The following is an 11533-nucleotide window of genomic DNA, read 5'->3' as shown; positions in this document are numbered from 1 at the left end:
CCTTTGGTTGTGCTATGGACCCCTTGGGGGAATGACAATCTCTGTAGATCACAAGCCACAAAAAGAGTGTAACACAGCCCAGAGCCGGGCGCCGAGATCTAGACCCAGAATGTGCCCTCAAGGAAAGCGGGGACGAACGATAAAGAGGGAGCAAGAAAAAGAGGTCTAGAAGGAATCATTTCGATTTCGGAATCAAGCTACACTTGAAGCCATTCACGCCCTTTTATTTCTTTACTGCAATTTTTTTAAGCAATATTGCTCAGTTATAAGATAACAATACGTCTCTTTTCCTTACAGTGGTTTGAGTTGAGTTTACATTATTGGCCACAGAAGGAGCCTTGACCAGAAGGGCAGGTAAGGGAGAAACGGGGCAGCGGGCTAGGTGGGATGAGTGGACTTTGAGGGCTCTGCGAGCCGGCGTGGAAAGTTGGCCTTGTTACAAAGAGGACGTCTTTACCGGTTGTTGGTGAGAAGAGGTATTGTCCTTTTTCACTACTGATTTCTTCTCTCCGTGAGCTGGGGGCACCGCACGGATCCTTCCCTTTAACAGTAAGAAGACGCTAACAGCAGCATTTCACTCTAGACCATTGATTTTTTTAAGTTTAGTCTGGGAAAGAGCCGCTTTAAGTATGGCCACAGTGCGACCCGTCCTGCTTTCGACTCTTCTGGGCTTCCCTCCGAGACTGTCTGACGGGAACTGGAGGATACACCAGGCACCGGAGCAGGGCGGGCGCGCCAGACTTATTTTCTTTTCTCTTAAGATCTATTTGTTTATTTTGGAGAAAGAGTGTGCGTGCAAGCCGGGGAGGGGCAGGACAGAGGAGCGGAATGGCAAGCAGACTCCCCACTGAGCGCAGTGCCCAGGGGGCTTGATCTCCCGACCTTGAGATCTTGACCTGAGCTGACATCAAAGAGTCGGGGGCTCAACCGACTCAGCGGCCCCGGCGCTATTTCAACAGCACAATTCGGTGGAATTGACCGCCCTCCCAGCCACGAGCGCGCTTGCAGATGTATTCGGCACCTCCCGTAATGAAAAGCACAAAGGGAAGCAAGGAAACACAGCGCGTTATCCCAGGGACTGATAAACCTGGGCTGGAGGAAGGATCGTCTGGAGAAGAGAAAGGGGAAAAAGGAAGGGAGAAGGAGGAGAAGGGGGCATACCAGAAGGGAAGCAGCAGACCCAGGGGAGGAGAGCGCAGCACAGGTGGCAAGAGAAGAGAGGAAAATTGCAGGGAGAAAAATGCGGAAGGCATCTGGAACATGGAGGCCAAAACCCAGCTTCTCCTACCCCATCCCCACCCCCTGGGCGTCCACAGGCAGGACCAGCTACGCATTTGTGGGGCCGAATGCAAAACCAAAATACAGAGCCCTTGTTGGACACTTATTAGGAATTCAAGACAGTTAGAGCAGAGCATTAAACCAAATGTGGGGCCCCGTGAGGCTGCGCAGGTTGCCCCCCACAAAGCTGGCTCAGCCTGTATAGGCAGAGGAAGGGAATCGGGGTTTTTAAGGAGTGCTCTGTAAGCCTCAGATGTTCCAGGAACAAGCACTTCCTTTACCTCCAATCTGAGAAGCAGGGTGCACACCCCGTTCTGAAAGATTTGCCACACACACACGAACACCTCCAAGAACCATGTGTAACTGCATTTAAACAAGCACTGCTCAGGGTGCCCTGGCTGGCTCAATGGGGTGTGTGACAATTGAGCTCAGGGTGTGAGTTTGAGTCCCACATTGAGTATAAAGATTACCTAAAAAATAAAATCTTTAGGGGCGCCTGGGTGGCTCAATTGTTAAGCATCTGCCGGCGGCTCAAGTCATGATCCTGAGGTCCTGGGATCCAGCCCCGCATCGGGCTCTCTGCTCAGCTGGAAGCCTGCTTCTCCCTCTCCCACTCCCCCTGCTTGTGTTCTCTCTGTCACTGTCTCTCTTTCCCTGTGTCAAATAAATAAAGTATTTTTAAAAAACAAATAAAATCTTTAAACCTTTTAAGAAAAGATTTTCTTTATTTATTTGACAGAGAGAGCGCACACAAGCAGGGGGAGCAGCAGGCAGAGGGAGAAGCAGGATCCCCACTAAACTAGGAGCCTGATGTGGGACTAAATCCCAGGACCCTGGGATCAGGACCTAAGCCAAAGACAGATGCTTAACTGACTGAGCCACCCAGGTGCCCCAAAAATAAAATCTTTTTTTTTAAAGGTTTTATTTATTTATTTGACAGAGATCACAAGTAGGCAGAGAGGCAGGCAGAGAGAGAGGAGGAAGCAGGCTCCCCGCTGAGCAGAGAGCCTGATATGGGGCTCGAAGGCAGAGGCTTTAACCCACTGAGCCACCCAGGCGCCCCCCCCCCCAAAATAAAATCTTTAGAAAACAAACAAACAAGAGTTGCTCAAATTTGCTTGACCGCAGAAGCATTTTCCTTCCTAATTTTCCATATAACATCCTCTTCCTACAGAAACCGTTTTGCAAAATGCTAGAAGTAGTCAGTGTTCTTGAGGTTCCTGGAGCCAGAGGGGGCTTCGGTAATCCCACCTACAGGGGCGCTTCCTATCCTAGATTTGGTGCTCAGGGATCTAATCCATATGGCCAGGCCAGTGACAGCAAAGGCTTTGTGCCAGATTTGAGGGGGTGTGTGGGGGAGGGGCGTGGATCCCCAGAGGGAGGGTCGGAGTAGCCCTCAGAATTCACTGTGGCTGCAAAACACGTGGGAGGTTCTCCAAGATGAGAGACATCAACTTCTTTCCCCTCACCCTCAGGGGTAAGAATGTCTTTGTTCTAATTTAAACATACTCAAAATATTCCCTCTTCACTAATTCCAACCTCCCACAAATTTTTCAAAAGGAGCTCTGATACCATATGTGGGACAGGGACTTCTTGGTTATGGTGGATAAACAATGTTTATAGGAACCTTGCAATCTCAGATAGTTGTATCCAAAGTGGACACATCGTATTTGGGGAGAATGTATGCCCAGAACAATGGGTTCAGATTCCTGATAAAGATGAGTTAACTTCCAGTCTTGTTGAAAAGAACGAGGCTGAATGCAGAAAACAATGCTGATAGTCTTTTCTCTTGTCCATGTGCATGCAGTAGGGTAAAGTGAGGGACTGAGAAGCTCAAGGCTGTATCTCATTTCTGTCCCTCACTGTCTTTGTGGCACTGGCCAAGTCACAAAATTCTCCCCTCTGTGCCTTTGTTTTCCCATCTGTGAATTGGGAATAACAGTAGTAAAGATTTCTCTAGCAACACGAGAATGCACGAGAAAGCCCTCTAAAAATGGAACTGCTGCAAGCTTTACTAAGCCACCCCTAACTTCCCAGTTACAAAATGTTGAGAGCCGAATTTCCACAGGGAGGCATGGACCGATGATTTGAAAATTAAAAAGAAATTTAAATGGTTATACAAACACTTATCGAGGATTTCCCTCAGTGGGCTTTTTTTTTTTTTTTTAAAGATTTTATTTATTTATTTGACAGAGAAATCACAAGTAGGCAGAGAGGCAGGCAGAGAGAGAGAGAGAGAGAGGAGGAAGCAGGCTCCCTGCTGAGCAAAGAGCCCGATGCGGGACTCGATCCCAGGACCCTGAGATCATGACCTGAGCCGAAGGCAGCGGCTTAACCACTGAGCCACCCAGGCGCCCCCCTCAGTGGGCTTTTTGCTTGGGGTTCAGACCATCACCAAATGGTATGGAAGATGCTTTCTTTGGAGATGGTTACAAAGTTACGTTGTGTGAATCCTTTCAGAACCTCTCAACAGGTCCCTAACTAGCCATCTGTCCAGTGGGGACTCTCAGAGGGCACTGGTGACACCTGCTGGCTAGGGGTGGCATGACAAGTATGTTCTACAAAGACAAAGGGAGGTGGTCTGGAACCCCAAAGTGGGGGATCTCAGAAAGCTGGGCTGGAAAGGAATTTTCTAACCTGGATCCTCGATGGCCTGGATCCTTGGGCCAGCAGCACTGGCGTCACTGGGAGCTTGTTGGAAATATAGAATCAGACTGCATTTTTTTTTAAAGATTTTATTTATTTATTTGACAGAGAGATTACAAGTAGGCAGAGAGGCAGGCAGAGAGAGAGAGGAGGAAGCAGGCTCCCTGCTGAGAAGAGAGCCCGATGCGGGACTCGATCCCAGGACCCTGAGATCATGACCTGAGCCGAAGGCAGCGGCTTAACCCACTGAGCCACCCAGGCGCCCCCAGACTGCATTTTTATGCGATCCTGCAGGCAATCATATGGGCATTAGAGGGCAAGAAACATGTTCCGGAAGATTTAGTCTCATGACTAAGGGTCAAAGGGCAATCCTAGAAGTGGAAAGCTACTTTGATTTCTTTAAGCTTAGTGCTACTGCTGTACTCGGTTCAAGCCCTTTGCCACATCGGTGAGTAAACAGGTCTTCCCCACCCCTGACCGCCCTGCTTGTTTTAATTCCAATTTTATCGTTACTTCCTACTTATTCTCTTGAAGTCTTTTTTTCCTTCCACGAGATCACTTTCACAATGTTACAGTAAAATGAGCCAGGGATACAGGATTCCCATGGCAGAAAATCTGCTCTAATGTCTTAGTTCCAGGATTCCCGTCTTAGGGCCCCTTGGTGGTAAACAAGAGAAATGAATTCTGGGGAAAGTAAGCAATCAATAAATAAGTACCTAAGTAAATAATATACCATTTATTGGATGGGTATGGTGGTAGCTTAGAGAACAAAGAAAAGGCGGAACAAGGAGGTGTCAGAAAGGACAGGAAGCAGGGCACACCAGAGGCTGGCACTGCCAGGCAACCTTTGGGACCCACCTGTGCCAAATGTTTTCTGTGTCCTTGATCAGTATGCAAACTGTCGGGACAGAGAGTCTGTTTGGCCTAGTTTGGTTCACGCTCAGCCCTTGGCGAAGGGCCGGGCGTCTTGATTTCAGGACCCATGGAAAGAGTATCTGATGAGCGTGTCTGGGTTCAGCAGCTGTCACAGCCAGCCTCGTTCTGAGTGCTTGCGTGTGGGAATATTCACGCCATTCCAGTTACTGTACATTTTGACTATCAGCCCTGGAGAGGGATGGATCTCCCAAAAAACAAGGTGTTCTAGCTGAAAAGAATGGGTGGATGATAGGCCTGCAACCCAAGGAGATGTTCTCTACGCACATCTGGATTGGGGGACAGACAGGCCCCAAGGTTCTGACTGGGGGGGATACAGGGAGCACATTTACTCTAAAACCCATAGACTAATTACTCAAGGATGTGTCTGTTTTGTAGCCATGGATGTGCACGATCAAACTGTTCAATAAAATCTTGATGATTTTTGGTTCTTTTATTTTATTTTATTTTTTAAATTTTTTTAATTTTATTTTTTTAAAGATTTTATTTATTTATTTGACAGACAAAGAGCGCAAGTAAGCAGAGAGACAGGTGGGGGCAGGGGGGAAGCAGGCTCCTTGCCGAGCAGGGAGCCCTATGCGTGGCTCGATCCCAGGACCCTGAGATCATGACCTGAGTGGAAGGCAGAGGCTTTAACCACTGAGCTACCGAGGTGCCCCTGGTTCTTTTTTTAAAATAAATATTTTAGGGATGCCTGGGTGGCTAAGTTGGTTGGACGACTGCCTTCGGCTCAGGTCATGATCCTGGAGTCCCGGAATCGAGTCCCGCATCGGGCTCCCAGCTCCATGGGGAGTCTGCTTCTCTCTCTGACCTTCTCCTCGTTCATGCTCTCTCTCACTGTCTCTCTCTCAAGTAAATAAATAAAATCTTAAAAAAAAATAAAATAAATATTTTATTTATTTGTCAGAGAGAGAGAGCGCATGCGAGTGCAAGTAGGGGAGTGGCAGGCAGAGACGGAGGAGCAGACGCCCCACTGAGCAGGGAGCCTGACGCGGGGCTCCATCCCAGGTCCCTACAATCACCGCCTGAGCCGAAGGCAGACACACAACTGACTCAGCCACCCAGGTGCCCCTGATGTTTGGTTCTTCGGGACCAATCTACTTTCTACCACATCATCAGATGAAAACAGAGATTGCACGGTCCAAAGGGGCCTCTATCTGGGACCCTCTGGCATGGGTCTTCCTTCTGACATTCTAACATATTCATGGGAAATAGTATACATGTGCTAAGGGTCTTTCTTTTCCCTTTTTAAAATAAGGCAGAATAAGAAAAGATGGTGTAACTATGAAAACTCCACTCTGCCATCAGAGCACCATGACAGTTCTCTGGGAAAACATCGAGGGGAATAGACAGTTGCAGTCCTGTAGCAACATGCAGCTGAACAATGGTCTGAACAGAAAGATGTTCCTTGGTTGGAAATTCGTGCCTACAAAGGGATACCATCCGCCGAGTTGCTCACCGTTAATTATGGGTAATGAAATCAGTCCATGGCCAGGGGAAGTGAGTCTCAATCATGTAGCCTTTCTGCCTCCTTGGAATTTTGCAAGGACTGACTGATGTCCTCACAGACTGAAATGAATGAGCCCGTATATCACAGAGAGGACTCAGGGGGCAGACTAGTCACCTTACAAGGCTTCTAACCTGGAAGAAAGAATTTTCTTTTCTTTTCTTTCTTTCTTTTTTTTTTTTTTAAGATTTCTTTATGTATTTGCAATAAAGACAGTATGCACACAGGCGGTGGGGCATGGGGAGAGACTGAATCTCAAGCAGACGCCCTACTGAGCCGGGAGCCTGACACGGGGCTCAATGTCACGACCTTGAGATCATAACCCTGAGATCATGACGCAAGCCAAAATCAAAAGTCGGATGCTTAACTGACTGAGCCACGCAAACAACCTGGAAGAAAACATTTTCTTTTCTGTTCTGAGCACTGACCACACTCTACATATAGTTAATAATAATAATAATAATAATAATAATAATAATAATACAGCATTAGGGAAACAATGATGGTAACCCCACATGCACTTCTCATAGACCTATCTCTATAAGCAGTGTGTTAAATTCATTATGTCTACGTGAAGTCTTATTTCTCTGCTTCTAAACTGTTTCATGCAACAAAATAATCTGTGTCTGTGTTGTTGGGGAGACTTGGCATCTTTGGTCCAAACAACTAATATCTGCACAATCCAAGTGATTTTTGCATTCCATGCCATAATCTATCTTTGCATATTTTTAAAAGTATTTATTTATTTATTTGAGAGAGAGAGAGCGAGCACATCAGCAGGGGGAGGGGCAGAGGCAGAGGGAGAAGCAGGCTCCCTGCTGAGCAGGGAACCTGAAGTGGGGCTCCATCCCAGGACTCTGGGATCACGACCTGAGCCAAAGGCAGATGCTTCACTGACTGAGCCACCCAGGCATCCCTATCTTTGTATATTAAAAAAAAAAAATCAATATTTTCTCCCAGATTCTAGATGCACATTCGTTCTTTAGGAAGTGGTGGCAGGCACATGTGATCACCGTCACCTGACTGAGACAGCTCAGTGGGGAACAAAGGGCTGGGGGTTCCCTCCTGACTTTGTTGCTGTTTCAGGGTGGACAAGGCCAGGAACTTAATTTCACTGCCTCTCAGTTTCCCTACTTGGACAGTGGGGTGGCTGATTTCTGGTACACTCTCTAATGCAGCTCAAAAAACCTACCATCCTGGTCATCCTTGTTGTGGACTCCAGGAGGTAGAAAAGGAAGTCAGAAAGAGGGACCAGAAAGCCACCTCTTCCTTATGTAATATTTCTTTGCCTTCTCAGAAACTTACATTGGGAACTTTCCTTTGGAAGTCCCATCTCTGCTCCACAGTCTTTGGGGAGCAGGTCCAGAAACTGAGTCCTGGAACTGAAAGTCAGAAGTACAAGAAATAAGGATTGGAGAGTTTATCCTTTAAAAAAAAAAAAAATTATTTATTTATTTGACAGAGATCACAAGTAGGCAGAGAGGTGGGTGGGGGGTGGGAAGCAGGCTCCCTGCTGAGCAGAAAGCCTGATACGGGGCTCGATCCCTGGACCCTGAGATCATGACCTGAGCTGAAGGCAGAGGCTTAACCCACTGAGCCACCCAGGCTCCCAAGTTTATCCTTTAAATACCAAATTCTTTTTTTTTTTTAAAGATTTTATTTGTTTATTTGACAGACAGAGATCACAAGTAGGCAGAGAGGCAGGCACAGAGAGGGGGGAGGCAGGCTCCCCGCTGAGCAGAGAGCCCGATGTGGGGCTCGATCCCAGGACCCTGGGATCACGACTTGAGCCGAAGGCAGAGGCTTTAACCCACTGAGCCACCCAGGCGCCCCTAAATACCAAATTCTTGATTGGGCCTCCTTCCACCATCTGTCCTTTCTTTATCTGAACAGAGCGACAGTCGTGAGCATCCAAAGGCTGGCCGCCGTTCTTGTCTCTTTCTGTCTGGCATTGTCAGTGCTGCGTGCAGACAGGGTCCTTATCAGGAGCTCAGAAGGATGAACTCTATCCCAGGCGACTGAATTAAGATTGGAAAACACCTTGACAGGCTGGAATAATGGATGAAATCCAACATTTGAAATTTAATCAGGATAAGTGTAAAGTCTGGCCCACAGGTTCGGAATACCAAGTGCACGTGAACAGCTGATCTCATGAAGAAGGCCTAGAATGTTCGGTCTACCACAACCTCAGTCTGCACCCAAACCGTCCACAGGGTGATTCCCCGCACCCCGCACCCTGTGGCTTCCCCTCACTGAAGCTAGCATTTGCTGAATGAAGTTTACCGGAAGGGGCGCCTGGGGGGTGTGGGGGCTCAGACAGTTATGTGTCCGACTCTTGATCTCAGCTCAGGTCCTGATCTCAGGGTCCTGAGTTCAAACCCCATGGACCCTACTTAAAATAAACAAATAAATAAAGTTCAGCAAAGCACAAGAAGAAAACTCTGCCCCGTTCCCCGCTCTGTGTTGTTAGCCACATCGTGTCATCAGTGTGACTCAGTGATAGGAAACAAAGCAGTCAAGGTCAAGAGGCAAAGACAGACTCCAGGCAGGCAAACTGACTATACACTCATGGAAGAGTGAGAACAAGGGAAGGTAACGCCTTAGGATTATTATTAACAGAGTTTTGACCCCATTACTCCCCTGAAAGTTACGGAGGATCCTCGCGGGTCCCCAGACCACCGTTTGAGAACGACCATGTTTTGGATTCTCTGGCTTCAGGCATCTCATCTGAACAAAAGCAGGAAGGTGGGGTGCTCAATGGGTTAAGCTTCTGCCTTTGGCTCGGTCATGATCTCATGATCTCAGGGTCTCAGGGTCCTGGGACTGAGCCCCGCAATGGGCTCTCTGCTCAGCGGGGAGCCTGCTTCCTCTTCTCTCTCTGCCTGCCTCTCTGCCTACTTGTGATCTCTGTCAAATAAATAAATAAAATCTTAAAAAAAAAAAAAAAAAAAGCAGGCAGGTGAGAAGAGTTGAGCGGGTCACAATGTCTTCTTACCCAGAGAGGGTAAGCTGTCCTAGCAGGTCTAAGCGGCTCACCGGCCAGCCCTGCCACAGGATCTCAACTAGCTGTTCTCCAATAGGAAAGCAAAGACCAAAACCCAAAAGAGGTGTTTTGAAGTTTGGAAGGAAACAAAGACAGTCCAGAGAACGGAGTAACAAAAATTTAAACCATAACTAGTTTCTTTGGAGAAGTAAGAGAACAATATTGGGTCCCTCAAATAATAACAGTATACTATTAAAATATTTTGCGGTTGAAATAAAAATTCAACCAGTGGACTGAGAGATAAAATGGAGGAACTCTCCCAGAAAAAAAAAACAAAAAACAAAAAACAAAGCAAGTAAACAGAAGAGATAAAATTTTTAAAAAATTAGAGGATACAGGGGCACCTGGTTGGCTCACTGGGTTAAAGCCCCTGCCTTAGGCTCAGGTCATGATCCCAGGGTCCTGGGATTGAGCCCCGCATCGGGCTCTCTGCACCTGCTTCCTCCTCTCTCTCTGCCTGCCTTTCTGCCTGCTTGTGATCTCTTTCTGTCAAATACATAAAAAATCTTTAAAAAAAAATTAGAGGACACATATACAAGGTGTGATCAGCTAAATCAGGTAAATTGCACGGGGGTGACTGGGTGGCTCAGTTGGTAAGCATCAGACTTTGGCTCAAGTCCTCAAGTCATGATATCAGGGTCCTGGGATCGAGCCCCACGTCGGCCTCCCTGCTTAGTGGGGAGCCTGCTTCTCCCTCTCCCTCTGCCTGCCGCTCCTCCTGCTTGTGCTCTCTCTCTCTCTCTCTGTCAAATAAATAAATAAATAAATAAATAAATAAATAAATAATATTTTAAAATAAAAGACAAATTGTGCAAAGAATTGAGAAAACAGAAAATTATCATGGAAATAATTCAAGATTCCAAGAATGGTTCGGGAATCGAGAGAATTGGGCTTCCGGATTACAAAAGCCTGCTGCGCGCCCAGCAGTAGGAAAACCTCGCATGGCAGGTCATGATGCCGTTTTCGAATAGTGCAGCTAAAGCAGAGAGAGAGGGAGAGGGAGATAGCAGAGAGACAGAGAGAGACACATTCTGAGAAAAAGAGAGAAGTCATACACACACACAAATCTGAGAGTTAAGTTGACTGTGCGCAGAATGTTGTGTTGACGATAATTCGCCTTCAGAATTTTGAAGGGACTGCTCTGCTGTCTGTGTGCATCCGGGTTTCTGTATGTCAGTCCTCTCTCCCAAAAGCGCTCTCAAAAATGTCTCTCAGTCTCTCTCTCAGTCCGTGTCTCTCTCCATAATACATCCTATTGGCTCTGATTGGTTCTGTTTCTCCAAATGCCCCGTGATAAACAGGGCAGGTGGATTTCTACTATGACAGGGGACAAAGGAAGGATGGGTACTGGGGACTATTAGGAAAAAGAGGTACTTAAAAACTTGAGGAAAAGCAAAACTTGTACAAAAAAGGAAACACAGCCATGATGGATTGCTTGGCTTGGCCTTGACTGGTATTTTATATGATCATAACAAGTAAACTCTGAAACATTGAGTTAACATTGAATTAACCCCAAATCATCATGTAACTATTGGAATGAGAAGAAGAAAATGAGGAGCAGTAAAGTCTTTCAAGGTGCTAAAAGACCCCCTTGTACATTAGGACTCTGTTATAGCCCAAATATTTGCGTTATGTATAATATGCTCTATTTAATATATTATACATTATAATATATTATAACATATTTAGCATATATTATAACATATATATTATGATATATTATATGTTATATATAATATAGCCTATATATGTATTCCCAATATATATAATACAGCCATATATATAATTATGTTATATATAATATAGCCCAAATTCATACATCAAAATCCTAACCTTCAATGCGATAGATAGTATTGAGATCTTTGAAGGACTCTCCCTTGGGATGCCTGGGTGGCTCTGTCTCATTAAGCATCTGACTTTAGTTCAGGGCATGATCTCAGGGTCCTGGGATCGAATCCCGCATGGGGGCGGGGGTCCCTGCTCAGTGGGTAGCCTGCTTCTCCCTCTCCCACTCCTTCTGCTTGTGTTCCCTCTCCCTATGTCTTTCTCTGTCAAATAAATAAATAAAATCTTAAAAAAAATAAATATTTTATTTATTTGTCAGAGAGACAGACAGAGCACAAGCA

The 11533-nt window shown here is 46.3% G+C and overlaps 1 long non-coding RNA gene across 1 annotated transcript in view; it reads right to left on the bottom strand.

Moving 5' to 3' along the window:
• Nucleotides 1-218: 218 nt before the first annotated feature.
• LOC309861342 overlaps nucleotides 219-11533 on the bottom strand; it is a 73268-nt gene continuing 61953 nt past the window's right edge. Inside the window, exons 5-7 of the long non-coding RNA XR_014309887.1 lie at nucleotides 9001-9091; nucleotides 7670-7746; nucleotides 219-541 (exon numbers count right to left, since the gene is read on the bottom strand). This is a non-coding gene — a long non-coding RNA (uncharacterized lncRNA). The remainder of the gene's footprint in view (nucleotides 542-7669; nucleotides 7747-9000; nucleotides 9092-11533) is intronic.

The sequence above is a fragment of the Mustela nivalis genome (assembly GCF_964662115.1).
Source record: "Mustela nivalis genome assembly, chromosome: 1".
Classification (NCBI taxonomy): domain Eukaryota; kingdom Metazoa; phylum Chordata; class Mammalia; order Carnivora; family Mustelidae; genus Mustela; species Mustela nivalis.
The sequence above is the reverse complement of the archived record's forward strand: the minus strand, read 5'-3'. Positions and strand labels throughout refer to the sequence as shown.